Source organism: Protopterus annectens, chromosome 4.part1, assembly GCF_019279795.1.
Source record: "Protopterus annectens isolate FY-2018-M chromosome 4.part1, PAN1.0, whole genome shotgun sequence".
NCBI lineage: Eukaryota > Metazoa > Chordata > Ceratodontiformes > Protopteridae > Protopterus > Protopterus annectens.
Window position 1 is genome coordinate 847,279,318 of NC_056734.1, and position 20,277 is coordinate 847,299,594.

Consider the following 20,277-nt stretch of genomic DNA (forward strand, 5'->3'; position numbering starts at 1 on the left):
AAGCAGATTTAAGAACCATCTCTTTATCAAAAGATGATAGAAATCTAACTATAACTGATCTAGGATATTTTTTGTTTGGGTTAGTATTAGCTATAGATCTATGTGCTCTTTCGATACCAAAAGAGAATGCTTCTGGTAAGTCTAAAGTTTTAGGGAGCCATGTTGTTAAAAAAGAAGTAATATTGTTACCTTCAATATTTTCTGGCAGTCCAAAAATCCTAATGTTATTGCGCCTAGATCTATTTTCCAGGTCATCCAGCTTTGTTTGTAAATGTGTATTTTGTTTCAGCAGAAACTCAATGTTGATTTCCTCTTCTTGGATTCTATTTTCCATGTCATTCACAGCTTCTTCTATGCCTGTCATCTGGATCTTCTGTTGTTGCAGGTCTATATGTAACAAGTCTATTTGTTTTGTAGTTTTTCTATGAAGGTGTCTATTTTAGTATCCATTTTATCCATCTTAGCAGTAAGTTGCTGGATTATAATTATCAGAGACTGAAGTTCTTTCTTGATGCTGGAGTCTTGAGAATTTGTCTTACTGGAACTCATTTCAGACTGATAAACTGACAGGAAAATTTCCAAAGTGATTTCTGACAGGAATATTGTTAAGATTTCCTTTCTTTTTTAGATATAGTTCAAGAACTATATAAAACAAACATATTTAGAAAGAAAATTACTTCAAAAATTAATTTTTTAAGTAATTAATTCCTGTCAGTGTAATGAAATTGGTGGAGCTGAAGAAATCTGCTGCTATCCTGTGTTCATCCTTGGCCACACCCCCCTCTATGATAGCGTTCTGTGTCTGATGGAATAAATTGAAGGCCCCTATTCGAAAGGTAAGGTAATAGATAGTCTCAGTCAGTTTAGTTTTAGAGGGATTAACTAGTGACCTTTCATTTCTCATTCTGATTCGTGGAGTGATTGCATGTCTGTGGAGGGCTGTACCTTCTTCTTTCTCCCATTCCTCTTCTTAACCAATCTCTTGGTAGGTCACAATTTCTTATTTCCACCTTGTCTAGGAGATTAAATTGTAAAAAAGGTTGTTTTTGTCAAACATTTTCATTATGGTCAAGACCTCTGGGTTGATCCATCCCTAGTCAGCTTATGTCAGTAATAGTTTGTTGTACCAATGAAGCCAACAGTTGGTCAGTACTTAAAGCTGGCTGACAATTTATAGCATAAGCTTTCACTTCTGGCACAGTAAATTCATCTAAATCATACATAGAGCCCCTGTTAAATACTTTCTCTCTTACTTGTGTTTTTTTTTTTTTTTTGGTCAGAAAAAAATATTCCCAGCTTTAAAGTCATTTATGGTAAAAGTTTGCTGTTGATTTTGGCAGTTTTGTGAGGTGAAAAGCATTAACTTAATTTTCTTGGGGTTGAGTAGGAGGTTTGATTCTTTTAGCTAGGTTTCTACAGAGGCGAAAGATGCTTGGGTAATGCTTTGGAGCTTATCTATTGTTGAGGCCACACATATTAATGTTGAGTCATCTGCATACTGAGCTAAACTATCATGGTGAGTGGACATGTGGAGGTTATTAATAAATATATTAAATAGCAAAGGACCCAGGATAGAGCACTGAGGGATACCTGTAGTAACTGGTTGAAAGGTTGTGTAAGTCTGTCGCCTTCCAGATAGGTAATTAAGGAACCACAACAAGGAGTATTGTGAAACTCCTATTGAGGAGAGTTGAATGAACAGTTGCTGGTGCAAGACAGTATCAGATGCCTTTGACAAGTCTAAGAACATGAACACAAGCAGACCAGTGTTTCTATGTTGGTTTATTATATGGATAAAATGTAGTAAAGCAGTAGTGGTGCTGTGCTGGGGCCTAAAACTATGTTGTGGTTCTAAGAACAGGTTATTTGAGGTTAGGTATTACATCTGTTGCATATGGATGCATTTCTCTAATATTTTGGAGAGGGGGAATAGCTATCGGTCTGTTATTAAACTCTGCAGATGTGCCGCCTTTGTGCAGTGGTATGATATAGGAATTTTTCCACAGTGATGAGACATATCTTTCTGCTATGGACCTAATGATTAGCATGGACACAGGGAAGGCTATGACTTCTGCAATCATTTTTAGGTAGTCTGATGGTAGTTGGTCTACAGCTACCAAAGTAGTTTTTAGTTTAAGGACCAATTTCCTTAATAGTGAGGTAGGTACTGGACTAAAATCAAAGAGCTGTGGGTGGTTTTGACTAGACAGGAGCAGAGTGAGGGGGAGTAGATGTTTTAGTGTCTAAGATAGATTATATTGATGGTATAAAGTAAGAATTAAACTGCATGGGGATAAAGTCTGTCAAATTGTCTTTTTTTGGAGAGGGAATAGTGGTCTTGCCAGGAGTAGTTTATTTAGTGATGACCAAAAAAGTTTTGGGTTGTTTGTATGTTTGTCTTGTAGGTTGGTATATTATGTTTGCTTTTCTTTTTTGACATGGAGTTTTGCAAGGTTTCTAGTCTGTCTAAATTACTGGAGGGTATTTTGAGTTCTATTTTTGTACCAGTTTTTCTAGGTTTTATCCCTTTTTATCATGACTTTTTTTATTTCCTTTCTCAGCCATGGGGCGGGGATGGACTTTACTCTTTTATTACGTACTGCTGTTAAATTATTTAAGGTATATAAGAATATTTTATTAAAGTGTTCTACAGCAGTATCTAGCAGCGTTGTTCTAAGTACATTCCAGTTACATTTTTTTAGTTTTTCATTGAAAAAAATTAATTTAATTGAAAATATCTTTGCTGAAACTGGTTGCATTTCATATTTAATTATAGATAAGTTGTTTATCTGGGTGAGAGTGAGTTTTAATAATGTATGTTGGTATGTGGTCACTTATGCTATCTGAGGAGCAGCTTACTTTTGTCAGTTGTCTGGTTTGCTTGTAAGAATCCAGTCTAATTTTGAGTGTCTCCCTGAAGTTTTATTGATTCTAGTAGGTGTGGTTATTAATTGTATGAAGTTGTAGAAGTTTATGGATTCAGTGTGGGTAGTGGAATTTATGAGGTGCCAGTCTATATTTAAGTCTCCAAGTATTATAATTTCATGGTTAACTTGTTGGGATAGCCAATATAGGATGTTTTCAGCAGTACCAATGTTTTTCCCTGGTGGTATATAAATTGCTGTTACAGTTTTCTTAATGTGGATTTTTAGGAGTGTTATTAGAAGCTCAGCATTGTTAAATTTGGGTATTTCTTGTGGAAGTAAGGTGACTGTTTTTTTATAGGTGATTGCTATACCACCTGTACCTTTCTTTGCCTGTATCCTTGTGGGGGGGGGTGATCCCATTATCCTTTATATCTTTTTAACCAGGTTTCAGTAGCTATGGTGACATCAAGAGTGTATGTGGCATATATGTAAGAGGTACGTGGTCATCTCCTGTTCTTATTACACCAAATGTCCTGTAATCTATTTTTATATTATTTTCCAAAGTAATATAATATATTGGCAATCCAGATTATATACATACATATATATTATATTACCAGTTGACTTACACTCCTCTCTATTTACAGTTTTCAAATTACAGAGCAATTTTAATAGAAATAATATATACATGCTGGCCATTTTGCCTTGCAAATATCTATATCTTTTGTTTGGCATTCAGTGTAATTCACAAATTGACCTGTGAGTGCATTAAAATCACTTGCATTTAGCAGATCATAGTCCCTATCTATTAATATGTTATGTTTTACTATTTCATTTATCATCTCCTACCTGTTCACAGTTTTTTCATTTTTACAGTATTCAGTGTTCACACATTCCCACCTCTCTATGTTAATTCTACTAAAATATGTATGTATGTATGTATGTATGTATGTATGTATGTATGTATGTAGTTTGAAATACGTGGTTGCTAAAATTTGTTTCATTTTGACCATGGTCATAAGACCCTTTGCGTGACCAAAATGGTAGTATCTTATTGCAATTATTCCATAAATATCAAAATTCTGTGCAATGAGAGTTTCATTGCCCGCCAAGCAGATTTAATGTAGATTTACTAGATAATAATCTATTATGAATTCCATAACATTTCTATTTGCTATCTTATTATCTATACCTGTCACATGACATTTGAAAAGCCTTAGCAATCTGGGGTCAGTTTTCTGCTCTTCCTTATATCTCTTTTGTTGTCTTTACATATTATGCAGTTCTTCCTCCTTCTACCTCATTATGTAAATACAGTTTCATCTAACTTGCTTTGATTTTGCTTTAGATCTTTCTCAAATGCTTTAGTATGCCATATATCCAATTACATACCCTGTATTATCCTCACTATCCAAACAATATTATTTGCCTTGCAATTCTTGTTGAATTTAGTTTCAAACACACATTTGAGAAAACTTGTAGCCTTTCATGAAGTTTCCTTCTACAGTCTAGGAAAGATATAAATAGACACTAAAGACAATTCTTTCGTTCATCTTTCTTCTTCTTCTTTTCTGTCCTCTTCTGTTTTCTCTCTCTTACCTCCTACTTAATATTCTCTACTTTCTCTTGCCAGATATCATGTTTCCATCATGCTGTTTGTTTATCACATATTTTCAGTGTGATTTCACCTGCTTACAATCCTGAATAAATATTTTTTTTGTTTTGTCTTGTTTATATTTTTGCATTCTTATTACTCAAACACACACTATAAAGATATTTTGCTCTCGTACATGAATTTACCTAAATATATTGACTTTGATCATATAACCCAATTAGTTGTATCTTGACACTCGATTTTTTCTGCTATATTTGTTTTGATTGTGACATCACCTTGTAATAAGTTAGTTGAATTCTCAAAGAAAAACAGCTGTGTTTTCTATCAGTATTACACATTACCTGAAGTCAGATTTCTTAAGTATAAGTCAGGGCAGCACTCACTCTTCATTGCTGCCATTTGGTTTATCTATATTTTTCATGTTCATTTCATAAACAAACAGCATGATGGAAACAACCTCCATCTAGCCACCCCTCTATCAGCTTGCATTCAATATGCAGATGACACCACCATTATCTGCTCTGCCTCAACACAATCTGAACTACATTCTATTACACAAAAGACCTTCACAACTATTGAGCACTGGTTCTCTAACCATTGTCTCCTCCTCAACCCTAAGAAAACCAAACTCCTACTTTTTACACCCACTCATTTGTCTCCCTCCCTACATTTCACACTTACATCCAATAATGGTACCCTTATCAGTCCAGAACCTACCACCAAACTCTTAGGTATTACAATTGACAATCAACTGAAATTTGATAACCACATAAACGCTACAATCAAATCTACTTACAGAAAACTAGGTTCTCTCTACAGAATCAAAACTTTCCTCACTCCTGAAGCAAGAACTACTATAGCTAGAACCCACTTAATATCTACCCTACTATATGCTTCCCTATTTATACTAATCTCTCCAAATATAATCTCAACAAACTATCCACAGCTTATAACAATATTGCCAGATTTGCCCAAAACTCTCCATATAGGACTCACCACTGTCTAAACCTAAAAAAACTAGGCTGGCTAGAACTACCTCAACTAATAACCTTCAACCAACTTACTATTGCCCACAACGCCTTTACCACCCCGATAACACTCCTATGCTCTCCACCCTAATTAAGCCCTACAACAATCTGAGCAGCCTACGCTCATCCAACAAGATATTGATTCATACTACATCATCCAAAAACTTAGCAGGTGACACCTTATTTTCCAACTCAGTGGGTAAAATATGGAACCAACTACCAAATGACCTTACTTCCATTACATCTCTCCCACTATTCAAAACTAACCTAAAACTATTCCTTTCAAACCACTGGCTATGCTCTTGCCATACCCCTGACTAATCCTTTTTTCTTCTTCTTTCTTTTCCTTTCCTTTATTCCTTACTATCTTTTCCCTCTAAACCCAGTTCTTCTTACTCCCTCTCTCTAGCAAATTAACCTCCTTTCCTAACTTGACTGCTCTTTTTCACTCACAATAAGAACTTATTCTTTAACCTTCCTTATATTGCAACTGTGTATGTAACATTAACTTAATCTCTGTCCATGCTAGAGGTGTAGCTTTATGCCATACTTAACTGCAGTAGTTTCAATTTGATTGTTTCCTCTATCATACCTTGGTCCTTTTTATGTTTCATTTTACTTTAGCTTAATTCTAAATATTTTAAAAATATACTAGTCTTTTTTAACATGTTTATTTAATATTGTAGCGGAGCTTTTCTCCTCGGGCCTCCACTGAAAATGGACATGTATCCAGCTGGACTAGCCCGGTTAACAAATGTAAAATAAATAAAAATAAATAAATTTTATGTTTCCTTGTTTCTTCTTGACCTTTCTTTTCTATATTTTTACTACTTAACTATTTCAGCCGCTTTTGGTTATTTTAAATTTTTCAGTAATTTCTGTAGTGCTCTTTTCTTGTATCACTTGCCTTTTTCTATGAATGCTAACGGAGATTAAATATTGTATAAATATTTAAAAAGGATTAGATCAAGTGAAAATGAGACTAATTTGTTATTGTTAACAAAGGAAATTAGGGTATTATGGATATTTTAAAGAACAATAAAAAGAGATTTATTCCTTATCACTCGTCTCTGTTTCTTAAATTGTTTCCATCTACATCTTCATTCTCCTGATACTTGTTCTTTGAATTTCTGAATCTTTCCTTCACCGGTTCTCCTGCTATTATATTTCCTTAATTATCTGTTTTCTGAAATGTCCCACATTCTTTGCTTATTCCACAACTGTTTCACTTTTCTAACATTTCTACAAAATAATATTTCATGTAATCTGTCTTCCTGTTATCTATCAGTAGTTCAAAATCTAATTTATGACCTGTAAACATATTTTCTACTCCTTTTGTTACTTATTTATAATATACTAACTTCATTGTTGTTATTCCTGTTATTCCTTCCTGCTCTTAATATGAAAAATGTGCTTCATTTTCTGCCTCTTCATTAACTGGCAATTCTTAACTAGTTCTTTTCAAAGGATGATTGTATACTATTATACTCCCAGCTACTGCTGCTGTGAACTTATTTGCTGTCGTCAGTGCAGTTTATCAAATGATATAAGTGCCCTGTTTCTCTTACAGGGAACACTTCCTTGTTAATATTAATGTTAAATGCAATGTAATTGTACTGTATTAAGTGTAAGTAATAAAGTTGGAAATTATCCATGTCAGAGAGTCGCGATGAAGTTTTATTAATTTGCCTACCATCTACCAAAACATTTCTGTGTGAAACAATGTGTTTCTCTTCTGCAGTCATTCAAGCCAACAAAAAGAGAGATACATTAGAACAAAAGGAAACCATTTTAAGACAAAGATGGATGGCTCAGAAGGCCACATCCAAGCCATAGAGGGGTAAAGAAATTGACTTAAACCCAGATAACTCACTTTTAAGTATTGACCTGGCTGTTGAGTTTCCAGCTGGTTGGAGATGATGATGAGTATCTGACAAGAAGTCATACATCCCAGAGGTAGTACAGTCTGTTGCAATATATTCTGGTGAAAGAGGTGTATAGAATGCAGCCTTGCAGGTAAGAGATCAAAACTTAACTACATCATGCTTGCACAGTAGGCTCAACACATCTGTGCACAAACATCCACATCTTCTGGTGTAGGAACATAACAGGCTGAACATCTTAGCTATAGGAGGAAGAGTTGAGCTAATAATAATTAAAAGCTGACGTCTCACCTATGGTCAACCTCACTGCCAGCTTGGATATTAAAATAGGCTACCAAAGGGTATTCTCAACTAGAAAGAGGATACACTTCAAACAAGGTAATGTAGAATTCTGCATCTAGTCAAAAGATGGTAATAAATTGGTTAATGCAGCATCCAGGAGAGAATGATGGTCAGGAAGAAAAAGTACATAAATAGTTGGATCACTCATGGAAGACACAAGTATGCACTATTTATTTCACTGAAAAGGGATGACTTGTTTAAATAGCTTTTAGTGGAGTTTTCTACTATACTCAATGGTATTGCAAATGAAATAAATAAATTAAAAATTGAAGCAATGGCAAAAATAAAAACATAATTCAAATTCTAGAATACACTGGGAAATGCAAGACACTTCTTACCATGGTACAAAAATAAAAGCTCTTGGATAAGTAGAAAATGCAAATTATCCATTATGTGTGAAAACGGGATAATAAGGAAATTCACAATGTCAATATTTGCTATCATTGTGATAAAACTGTCTGAAATATGTCATGGCAATTTTTTAAATACATTTCACAGCACGGTTTTCTAACACACTTTACTAACTCTACTCTTGTGCTATACATCTTTATTAATAATGAACTGAATGTTTATTAATTGATTTAATTGGGGTATATAGCTCTTCTTCCTTTTATCCAGATTAGTTATGGTTAACCTCTTTTTTCTTTTAACCAGATTAGTCATGGTTCAGCCATTGAAATGTTGAGTGACAAACGCCAGTTTCCATCATTTATGCGGACAGTTCCAAATGATAAATTTCAGTACCCAGTCCTGACTCGCTTGATAAAACATTTTGGTTGGAACTGGATAGGTATCATAGCCTCTGATAATGAATATGGTGTTTTAGGAAGTCAAAATCTGAAGAAAACTCTTGCTAATTCTGGAGTGTGTGTTGATTATTTGAAAATTCTTCCACTGAGCAGCTCCAAGGCACAAAGACTGCAAATAATTGAGATAATTAAAAAGTCAACTGTGTCAGTAATTGTCATCTATTCCACCAGAATGGAGATAATGCCCCTGATGGAAGAAATTGCTGAGCAAAATGTTACAGACAAGAACTGGATGGCCACTACTAGCTGGATAGTCTCACCAGTTTTTTCAAACAAGCAGTCATGGAGAACTCTTAATGGCACATTTGGCCTTGCAATACGTAGGGGAAAGATTCCGGGGTTAAGTGAATTCATCCATTCCCTTCACCCTTCAACATCTCCAGATGATATTTTTGTTAGATCATTTTGGGAATATGCATTTGGATGTTATTGGCCAACTGATAATAATACTTTAAAGCTGCAGGATGTGAATGCAACTTACATGCTTTGTACAGGTGAAGAAAAGATGGACAACTATGACCTAACAAAGTTCAATCTGTATGATTTTAGATTTGGTTACAACAGCTATAAAGCAGCCTATGCAATTGCACATGGCTTAAATGACATGCTATTGTGCAATTCTAGCAGTGGCCCATTCATTAATAAATCATGTGCTAACATCAGAGATTTTAAACCATGGCAGGTAAGAACATGTTCTTTGTAAAGTACATTCCCAGTTCTGTTTTTGATATAACACAAAATCTCTACCTCCACCACAGTTTAATGCAACATTGCACACAATACTGCACCTAGATTTAAGATCACAAAGTCAAAAATTATATATAAGCATTGCAGCTATTCATACCAGTCCTGATTAATATTGACCTAGAAATAAGCAAGTGGTTTGGCACATCTTCAGGAATCCACTAATGTTATTTGCAGGAAACTGTTCCGTGTAGTAAGCAGGTATGCTTATTTTTTGGCATTCACTCCATATGCTTATTTTTCCTGGCTGGGGTTGATTCTTTAGTGGTAATGACAAAGATGCAGATATGTTCTGGCATGCAACTTGTATTCATCAAAGGGAACTTGAGACTTATTCAATAAATACTGGAAATACGCTACAAATTTGGTATATTTTTAGGAAACATATGTCAGATGTAGGTTTTGACTCTTGCAATTAATTACTTTTGTAGTAAGGAAAAACAATACTAGGCTAGTAATAATTCAATGATTTAATAACTGACAAGTTCATTTATCAGAATGCTATTCATGTTTTAGATTTTTACTTGCTGGGCACAAGGTGACAACAATGTGCAATGAAAACATGTACTAAAATGTCCCCAGAAGTTTGGGTTACACATACAAAAATGTTTTTTTTTTTTTACAAATTGCTAAGGAAATGAGGTCAGTTTCAGTTAAATTAAGGTTGCTCTGACAGTACTTTTTAAAAGTGAAAATCCTAAGCTTTCTATTATCTATAACTAGCTGAGTGTCAAAAATGCCCTATTCATTCCTAATGAAAATGTTAAAGTATAGTATAAATGTTGCCATAATTTGTATATGTAGGGTGAATTTTTGTTTCTCTTGTTTTTAATTAATGGGGAACATATTTATATTTTAAACATGGCTTCATTACATAAGACTATATATTTGGCCAGCTCCATTCCCAATTATAATTCATAAGACCATAATGGTGATCAGTGGAATTATGAGAAAATCTGTAGGATTTAGAAAGTTCCTCACCGCTTATTTAAATTGTTCAACCTGGGTTGGTCAATTTTGTCGGACAGTGAGGAGATGCAATTAAGCGATAGGTATGGTTACAATGAGAAAGTTTTCTTTATCGGCTCATTGGTATATCTATGAATCACACTTTTCTAACACAAACTGAGAGACCAATGATGGCTCATGATTTGCATTGGCAAAGGCAGCCAACTACTATTACACAACACACATGCAGATACCTATGCACAAATGTGTGCACACACACACACACACACACACACACACACACACACACACACACAGTCCCAGACATACACACACACACACACACACACACACACACAAAAATGCACACAGTCAGGAGATTAAAGTAAACAAAAATAATTCCATTTATTCAGGGCCAGATTCAGTACAAGGCAACCTAGGCAGATGACTATATCTCAGTGCTGGCTGGAGGACTCAGCCTGGTCCAATTAAAAAAAAAGAAAAAAAAACAGAAATCCTTATTGGCGACTTCCCCCACTTTGTGTGCACTCAAGTCTGCCTCACTTCCAACACTGATTACTCGCACTACATGCACCAACTCCAGTCTACAGTCTAACATGCTTCTCTGAGCATTTGAGCTAATGAGTGAGACCCTAGAGCTCAAAACAGAGAAGCACAGTCCTATTCAACGTTTGATGAGAGGGAGAGAGATCACATCATATTCAAGGAGGGAGATTGCACCGTACAGAGGAACAGTGCAGTCAGTCTTTCATATCTCGAGCAAGATCACGTGTGTGTGTGTGTGTGTGTGTGTGTGTGTGTGTGTGTGTGTGTGTGTGTGTGTGTGTGTGTGTGTGTGTGCGTGTGTGCGTGTGTGTGTGTGTGTGTGTGTCTATGTGTGTGTGTGTGTGTGTCTATGTGTTTGTGTGTCTGTGTGTGTGTCTGTGTGTGTGTCTGTGTGTGTCTGTGTGTCTGTGTGTGTCTGTGTGTGCTTCCATTACCTCCAGGATTGCCTGTTGTAGAATTATGATTCCTCAACTTCCAAGAATGACTCTACAGAATTATGATTCCACTGCCTTTGGTTCCCATTAGGATGATTCTGCAGGAAACAAGCAAAAGCATCTTTTGAAGTAAATCACTGGGGACTTCAGACAGTTATGTCTGTCATTAGAGCTTCATAGTTATTCTTGTTCAGAAAATATATTTGCTCTTTTTTTCCATCAAGTCCCTATCTTTTTGTTGTTATCCAAATCCCAGTAACACTGTCTGATTAAGTGACTTAAGCTCCTGGAGCACAGGCTGGGTAAGTAACATGCTCAGAATCAGACAGCCGGCAAATGGAGTGAAAAGGGATCAAACCCTGTACCCTTGACTACAGGAATCAGCTCATTAAGAGTTGAGAGCCTAATCCACTGCACTAAGTACCAGACCTTCATTAACTTCTTCATTTCTGATACGTCACTGAGGATAACAATCAGTCAATAATGTTAATCATTAGAGTTTCATAGAAGTTTTTCAGAAAATCCATTTAAAGTTAATTAGAATTGTCTGACACTTATGGCTGTCAGCTGTTAAACTGCTTCCTGTAGTCAAAAGTATGGGGACTGAACCCTTCTACCTCCATTTGTCTACTGTGTGTCTTTCAGCAAGTCATTCAGATAGTGCTCCAGGGACACTGTACAGTGAGTTTACCAGCTTAACAAATAGATAACCCTTCACATACAGGCAAATTAGTGCTTCACTATATGCTGTTTGACTGAAGTCCCAGCATGTCTTGCAGTTTAATGAGTTGTCAGATGCATTTTCAATAAATGTATGTTTCAAGGGAAGAGAAGTTTACTGTTGCTCATGTGACATCAGTTGTCTGTCTGAGACTGCTTTGTTTTGTTTTGTTTTGTTTAGCAAATGGCTGTCAGTGTTTTGCTATGAAATTTGAAACAACAACTTTAAATTAAATACAAATCTCTGTGATCATTGTAAAAGTAAACCAAGGAAAACAGAATGCGCATTGACAAGTTTGTACAGTGTTTTATGGTAACTGGGGAGAGACAGCCAAGTAATGGGATACTTGTATGGCTTCAGTGGGGGGGGGGGCAGCCCATTACCTGGCCTAAGGCCTCGTTTGGTCATGATCCAGTTCTGTGTTGATTAATATCACAGACAAACCAGCACCTTGGCTAAGCACCTTCAAGGTTACAAAATAAATCCGCTGATAAGAATTAAAACTACTGCAGAATGTCAGACAAATGAATAGCATGTAGAGAGAATGACATCACTGTACAAAAATAATTACACTACATGTATTATACTTCATTTTTCAAGCCACTGGGCTGCATAGGTTCATAGGTCCATAGGCTCATAGGTTGGTACTAGGCTATCGGCCCTAGGGCCTATGCAAGCCTAGCCATAACAATTCCCCGGCTATTTCTACCCAGGACATTTACTTACCTGGTCCCCTGTCTAGCAGGGCGACTGACGTGATCCCTGGGGTGAATTTCCTATCTCCCATCTAATTGTCAAGGTTCCTTTTGAAGAGGGCCAAAGATGCGCTCTGTTTGATATGTATGGGCAGTCTATTCCAGAGTATGGGGAGTCTCTGGGACAGGAACCTACCCCTCCAGTATGTTTTGTTCATTGTTATGACCAGGTTTAGATCGCTGAACTGTGTGGTTCTGAGGGACTGGGATTTCTTTAAGTGTAGCATGTCCAAAAGCTTTGGGTTTGACATGGCCTTGTATGTTAAGCAAAAATCACCTCTGAGTAGACAATATGTGACAGAGTATAGCTGGAGTTTTTTTAGATGGTCAGCATAAGGCATCTGCTTTAGGCCTGTGATTCTTTAAGTGAGGTATTTCTGCAGCCTTTCAAACTGTTGCAGGTGTCTTGTGAGGTACATACCAAATGGGGCATTGTACTTTATAATGGGTCTAATGAGGGATAAGTACAGTGGGACAGTGACCTCCTTTCTTCTGGATGAAAAGCCCTTAGTGATGAGATGTGCCACATAGAAGGATTTCCTAATTGTTGTGACTATGTGGTTATCGAAGGTGAGCCCACTGTCCACCTGTGTCCCTAAGTCCCTTATCACACTTTCAGTGTTTAGTGTACTGCACTTATGTGGTAATTCATGGATACATGTTTTTTCCCCAGAGGGGATAACTATACATTTCTAGGCATTGAGCTTGAGCCCATGACTCTGGCACCAAGCATCTGTCTCTGTAAGGCCCTTTTGTAGAATATCCACATCACTTGGGGATTTGATAATGGCTCCCAGTTTGCAGTCATCTGCAAACTTTGTTAGCCGGAGTCCCTTGGTGTTGGCCTGTACTTCGGAGAAGTAGATGTCAAACAAGAGCGGTCCCAGGACTGAACCCTGTGGTACTCCGCTTGTCACTTGTCTGGTGCTGGATTTGGAGTCGGCTACCTTTACAGTGTGGGTTCTGTCAGTAAGCCAGTTTGCGACCCATTGAGTGACATAGGGATTAATGCCTAGCTTAGTAAGTTTATCTATGATTCCAGAATGGGGGATGGTGTGGAAGGCCTTGGTGAGGTCCAGGTAGGCTGTGTGGACCATCTTACCCTCATCCATGGCTCTGGAGACTGATTCAAAAAAGTCATTCAGGTTGAGGAGACAATATCGGCCTTTCATGAAACCAAACTGGGTGGGGTCCAGTGTTTGAAGGCTGCCAATGTCTTTGTTTATAAGTTCCATGATAATGTGTTCCATGGCTTTGCAGATCAGGCTCATCAGGCTGATGGGACAAAACTTCCCGAGGTCCAAGGTGGATCCCCCCCTTGTGGAGTGGGATAACCGTAGCTGTGCGCCACTCATTGGGCACGAAGCCTGAGGTGAGGCTATGATTAAACAAGACACTTAGATGAGGTGCCAGTTCATTTTGTAGTTCATGTAGTACACAGCCCGGGATGTCATCTGGTCCCATGGATGCTGTATACTTAGCGTTTGAGAGTGCATTTTTACCTGTGTGGCCATGATTACCAGTATTTGGCAATCTTTTGGTATTAAGATAGGCCCTTTAGAGGGTGAGAGGGGGTGAAGCTGACACTGAATAGATCTGCCAGGATATTGGCAATATCCTTAGAATCAGTATATTTAGTGCCATTCTGTTGTAGCTCAGAGCAGATCTGAGCATTACCATTTAGATTCTTGACATAACTATAGAATGCCTTGTGGTTGCCCTTAGAATCTTTGGCAATTTTATTTTCATAACTAGCTTTAGAGGATTTTATGAGGGATCTCAGCATCTTACTGAGGCCGGTAAGCGAGTTTTTTGCATCCTGGGATTTTCCACTTTTCTGCAACAGTTTCTTCCTTCTGTTGTATAACTTGTTTATGGCAGAGGACCACCAGATCGGCTTTCTTATTTTGGAGGAGAGCATCTTGGTTCTATTTGGAATGGCATGATTTATGCATGTGTGGATATGCTCGTACAGTGCCTAAGTGTAGGATTCAGCAGTCAAACTTTCAGTTCCCGTCTGCATGGGTGTCGTGAAGTTTGTCACTTCTGACTTGAGTAGCATGAAGTTGGCTTTGGAGAAGTTTTTTATGGAGGTTTCCCTACTGGGGGGTGGGGGTGGGATGTGGACATCAAGGGTGATTAGCTTATGGTCAGACCTGACCAATGAGGGGGTGAGGACTGGTGTGGAGCATTGATCCCCCATGTTGGTAATGACCAGGTCAAGGATAATTGAGCCCCTGGTGGGACTATGGATTAGTTGATCCAGGGTACTGGAATTTATGAATTCCAAGAACCGTTGGGCAAAGGTGTTGGTACCTGAGTAGTTTTCCAGTTAATGGCAGGGTAGTTGAAATCACCCAATATTAAGGTGTTAGGTTGTATCTTAATATTTTCCAGTATGTTTAGAAAGGTGTAGTGAGAATCTTGGGGCATGGTGAGGGATCTGTAGCAAGCTACAGTTTGGAGTGCAGTCTTACATAGTGTTAGTTGCACCTGTAGTATTTCAGATGCATTGTGTTGGGCAACTAGCCTGGAGGTGTGAATATCCTTGGTGAATATGGACACTCCACCACCTTTAATGTTTCAGTCCTGGTTTGGTGGCCGAAAAGTGTGGTAAGAGTTGTAGCCTGGTATTGCGGGGGTGGTCTCTGGAGCCTTGCACCAGGTCTCGGTTACTGCACAGATATCAATGTTCTCCATATTTAGGAGTGCCACGAAAGAGTGCATTTTGAGGTTTAGACTTCTAGCATTGAGTAGCATTACCTTCAGATTTTGCATGCTTTTATCTGTTATGGCGGTAGTTTTGTCATTTGAGCCTTGCCTAAGAGAGGCACTATGGGAGTGGCAAGAACCTTAGCCAGTAACCTGAATTCCAGGGGCAACAGATGCAGACCATCTCTGGCAAAGCATCATGATTTGTCGATCATGTCGTCCCAGGCAGACAAATGCTAGACCCCTTTTGAATGACACCAGAAGCTTAGCCAATTGTTGAAGTCAATCATTTTGTCCTTATACTGTGGTATAATTCTGGGCAAAGGCAGGATGCTACTCAGGGCTAGGGTCATAACTGCCTGGTCCATATGATCCGAGAGCTCCTCCATGTCTCTTTTCATGTAGTCCAGGGAGGTATGTCTCAAGTCATTCACTCCAACATGGACAATGACAGAGTAGTATTTGCACTTGTGGAGTGACGAGTGCATACATTATGTGGGGGATCCTGGCTCCTGACAGGCAGCTGACAGTAATTTTCTCCTTGTTCAGCCTGGTGAGTGGGACATCAGTGTACCTGACTATGGAGTCACCTGTGACTAAAGTGTTGGGTATGTTGTCTTGCCTTAGGGGCTGTTGTTAGGTGGCACACTGATGTTTTGAGCTATGTGTCACTTTGGCTGTGACTAGTGTTTGTTTGCATATCAGCTTTGGAGGTCCTTGTTGCTTGGGAAGGTTAATGTTAAGGGCCTCCACATATGTGGGTTTATAGTTACTATGTGTGGGTGTTGGTGGTATGGGTTTTGAAGGGCTATGTGTTGCTTGAGGTATAGTTCAGGTGTTAACCATCTCCTCTTGACTGTCTAGCACAATCTTGGCTGGAGAGCTTTGCTTCCAGTTTGGTTATGTAAGTGCATCTCTCACAGGTTGTAGTGTTGAGTGGTAGGAGGAGACGGTTGTCTGTGTACATAAAGCAATTGCTGCATTGCCCCAGTATGCCCAGATTCACCAGGTGGACAGGAGAAATCACAGGAAGCTGACCCTTGGACATTACTGGTTTGGCATTTTTTTGTAGAGTACAAGAGCTGTTTTCTCTTACCTTGGTAAGGTACGTTGTAATTATAGGCTATTTAGTGCCTACGATTAATTTCTCCTTATATACAAGGAGAGTCGAGTGCTTGTATCCGTTTAAAGCTTCCTAGTGCTTTCTTGAATGTTATAGAGCAAGTGCTAGTCACAGGGATTCAAATTTTAGTACTACTACAGAGAAACCAGCTAGTTCAAATGGAAAATTTGAAGAGCAGACTTTCTGACACCGGGAATAGTTTAACCTTAGCCCCACGGTGCTGCGAGATGCACAAAAACATGCAAACACAAGTTTTTAAGCCAGAAAGTTGAAAGGGATAGAAATCAGCCCCAAATGGCCAATGAAATTACAATATCAAAGCTGGAAACCACTCCTCTAGTGTTAGATAGGCTGTACAATGCTTACTACTCTCACTAGTAAGCAGTAGGACTTCTCTCTGCCATAGCAAGGTCTGGATAGCTCTGAATAAAGAAACTGAAGTCCTGAAACCAGCAAAGCCTGGGATGTGGACTATACTAATTAGAAAAGGTGGGAAACAAGATAGTATTTTTTTTTTGTTCGTTTGTTTTTTTTGGTTAAAACAGGCTAAAACAATCCAATAATACAGTAAATAAGCACAAAAAGGCTAACACACTTGAGTCTGTAGCCTTAAACAGTAAATGCAATTTAAAACTTTGCAAAATTAGCAATTTAAACTTCTAAAATAAAGCAAGGCAAGTGCACAAACTGAAAACTATCCATATCCCTATCCAAACTATCACTATCCACTCTGCTACAGGCCCCATGAGGAGCTCAGTGTCTCTCCAACCTAACACCACTCTTAAGTATTCAACTGTGGTAACACCTTTATCATTCTTATAAGAAAAGCGCAGTCTGGGTCTGAACTGTCTGCAAACAGCTAAAGTTAACTTTGAACCTAACACCACTCTTAAGTATTCGACTGCGGTACCACATTTATCATTCTTACAAGAAAAGCACAGTCCGGGACTGAACTGTCTGCAAACAGCTAAAGTTAACTTTGAACGTAACACCACTCTTAAGTATTCAACTGTGGTACCACCTTTATCATTCTTATAAGAAAAGCGCAGTCCGGGTCTGAACTGTCTGTAAACAGCTAAAGCTAACTTTGAACCTAACACCACTCTTAAGTATTCAACTGCGGTACCACCTTTATCATTCTTATAAGAAAAGCGCAGTCTGGGTCTGAAGTGTCTGCAAACAGCTAAAGTTAATGTTGAACCTAACACCACTCTTAAGTATTCAACTGCGGTACCACCTTTATCATTCTTATAAGAAAAGCGCAGTCCGGGTCTGAACTGTCTGCAAACAGCTAAAGTTAATGTTGAACCTAACACCACTCTTAAGTATTCGACTGCGGTACCACCTTTATCATTCTTATAAGAAAAGCGCAGTCCGGGTCTGAACTGTCTGTAAACAGCTAAAGTTAACTTTGAACCTAACAGCACTCTTAAGTATTCAACTGCGGTACCACCTTTATCATTCTTATAAGAAAAGGGCAGTCCGGGTCTGAACTGACTGCAAACAGCTAAAGTTAACTTTGAACCTAACACCACTCTTAAGTATTCAACTGCGGTACCACCTTTGTCATTCTTATAAGAAAAGCGCAGTCCGGGTCTGAACTGTCTGCAAACAGCTAAAGTTAACTTTGAATATGTGACTACCTGTTTGAGCCAATATTCATTTTCACCTGGAGAGCACTCTGCTTTGGCTTGTAAGCAGCCCCCACACACACACACACACACACTCATCTTCCATTTTCTCTTTTATTCTCTTCTGTTAGCAAATAGTATCCATAACTGATAAATACTGTGTGTTTGTTAATTTAAACTGAGACCACAGTAGCCTACTGATACAACATTATCCTGTTTTTCCACCTGAGAAATGGTTAAGAAATGACTTACAGTTTCAGAGCAGTCCTTGGTCAATTCTGATTGTTTCTTGAACACAAACTTGTTTTTGCTTTGGCTCATTAGCAGCAGCACAAAAGAACTGCCTGCTCACACCCTTGTTCTCCCCCTCCCCCTTCCCTGTTTATTACCTTAAGCCAATCCCAAAGTTAAGAAATATTACCTGTGGCAGGCACCATTTTAAAAACTACAACCACCCTTTGAGCACCTAATGTTCGGCTCTGCCATAGAACTTATCAAAACTGCCTAAACTGGGGCACAGCTAACTGATAGTGGAAATATAGGGTACCTACCTGAGTCTCCACATTCACTATCATATGTTCATTTATCAGTTTACTCTGTTACCTGATTGTTTCCAGCCCCCTCATAAGAGCAACTAACAGGGTTTCTACCTGCTTCACTCCCCACCCTGCCCCCAATTTCCTCCCGCCCCCAGTGGTCCTACCTTTATTACACGCACAAACCCCTCCCATCTTTCTAATAGCCAACCACAGCACTAAACCCAACACTACCTCCTTCATCTTCCCACTACTATCACTCCTCCTCAGCTAACATGTACAGGAATACCTTACCTATGCTCATTGCATGCACTCTCCTTGCATATCTTACATCCTACCAAAATTCCATCATTCCCCCACTCAGCCACTACCACTGTACTACTACTGACACCACCACTCATGTCTCACCCTCAATTAGCTCCCCTTCCACCAACTCAAGAACCATCCCTATGCACCCCCCGCATATTCTACCAGCTACTCAAACATAAAGCATCCCTACAACTTAACATAGTAACCCTCCCACCATACCTATTACCCACAGAGCACAATCATAAAGTTTCCCTAATAAACAAACATATTAAAAAACTGAGAAAACTAATAACCTCATGCATATCAAAACTAGCCCTAAGTGGAGACATCCACCTCAACCATGGCCCTACCATCTCCAACCCCACTCCTCATAATCAGACTAGAAACCACAACTTCTCCCATATCACAGCCAACAGAAAGCCAAGTGACTTCTTTCTACTACGCCTAAATATTAGAAGTATATCCAACAAAGTATATGAACTCCATACCACTATAGACTTGTGGCTATCTCTCTATGCTACTTTCCAGATATAGTCATCCTGACAGAAACCTGGCTAAAACCTCACATTACCAGTGAGCAAATCCTCCCTACCGGTTACGGCATACTAAGAGTAGACCGGCTAAACAAAAAGGAGGCGGTGTAGCTATAATATTTAAACAGCATCTAAACATCCAGATCTTAAAATCATCAGCTCCACAAATAGGCAATGAAGAAATAATATATACCAACCTCAAAATAAACCAAAACAAAACCATGAACATAATTGGATGCTACTTCCCACCTAGCCAAAACATCCCTCCACTAGAAAACCTCCTCAGCTGGTCTACTCACCATCTCCCCCAAGAAACTATAATTTTAGGTGATTTCAATATTGACTGGCAGTCCTGTTCTGGCAACCATCCAACCCATCATGTAAACCTTCATGGCTTCACCCAACTAGTCCAGTTGCCAACCAGGATAAATAAAAACTCCAGCAAGCACACTACCCTGGATTGGATACTAGTCAGTAAGAGCTCCCAGTCATATATAACAGGCTGCTTTTTAGATAGCTTCAGTAAACACTCCCCAACATTCCTACTCAAAAAATACCTATACCAAGCTAAACCTGTCATCTACCATCAAATACGTAAAAAATAAACTTTAACCCACTCACATTCATCTCATCCCTCAAAGAATGTAACTGGCATCCTCTAAAGTATCTCAGTCTTGATGACGTATTTGAATTTTTTAATGCTACCTTCCTGTGCATCCT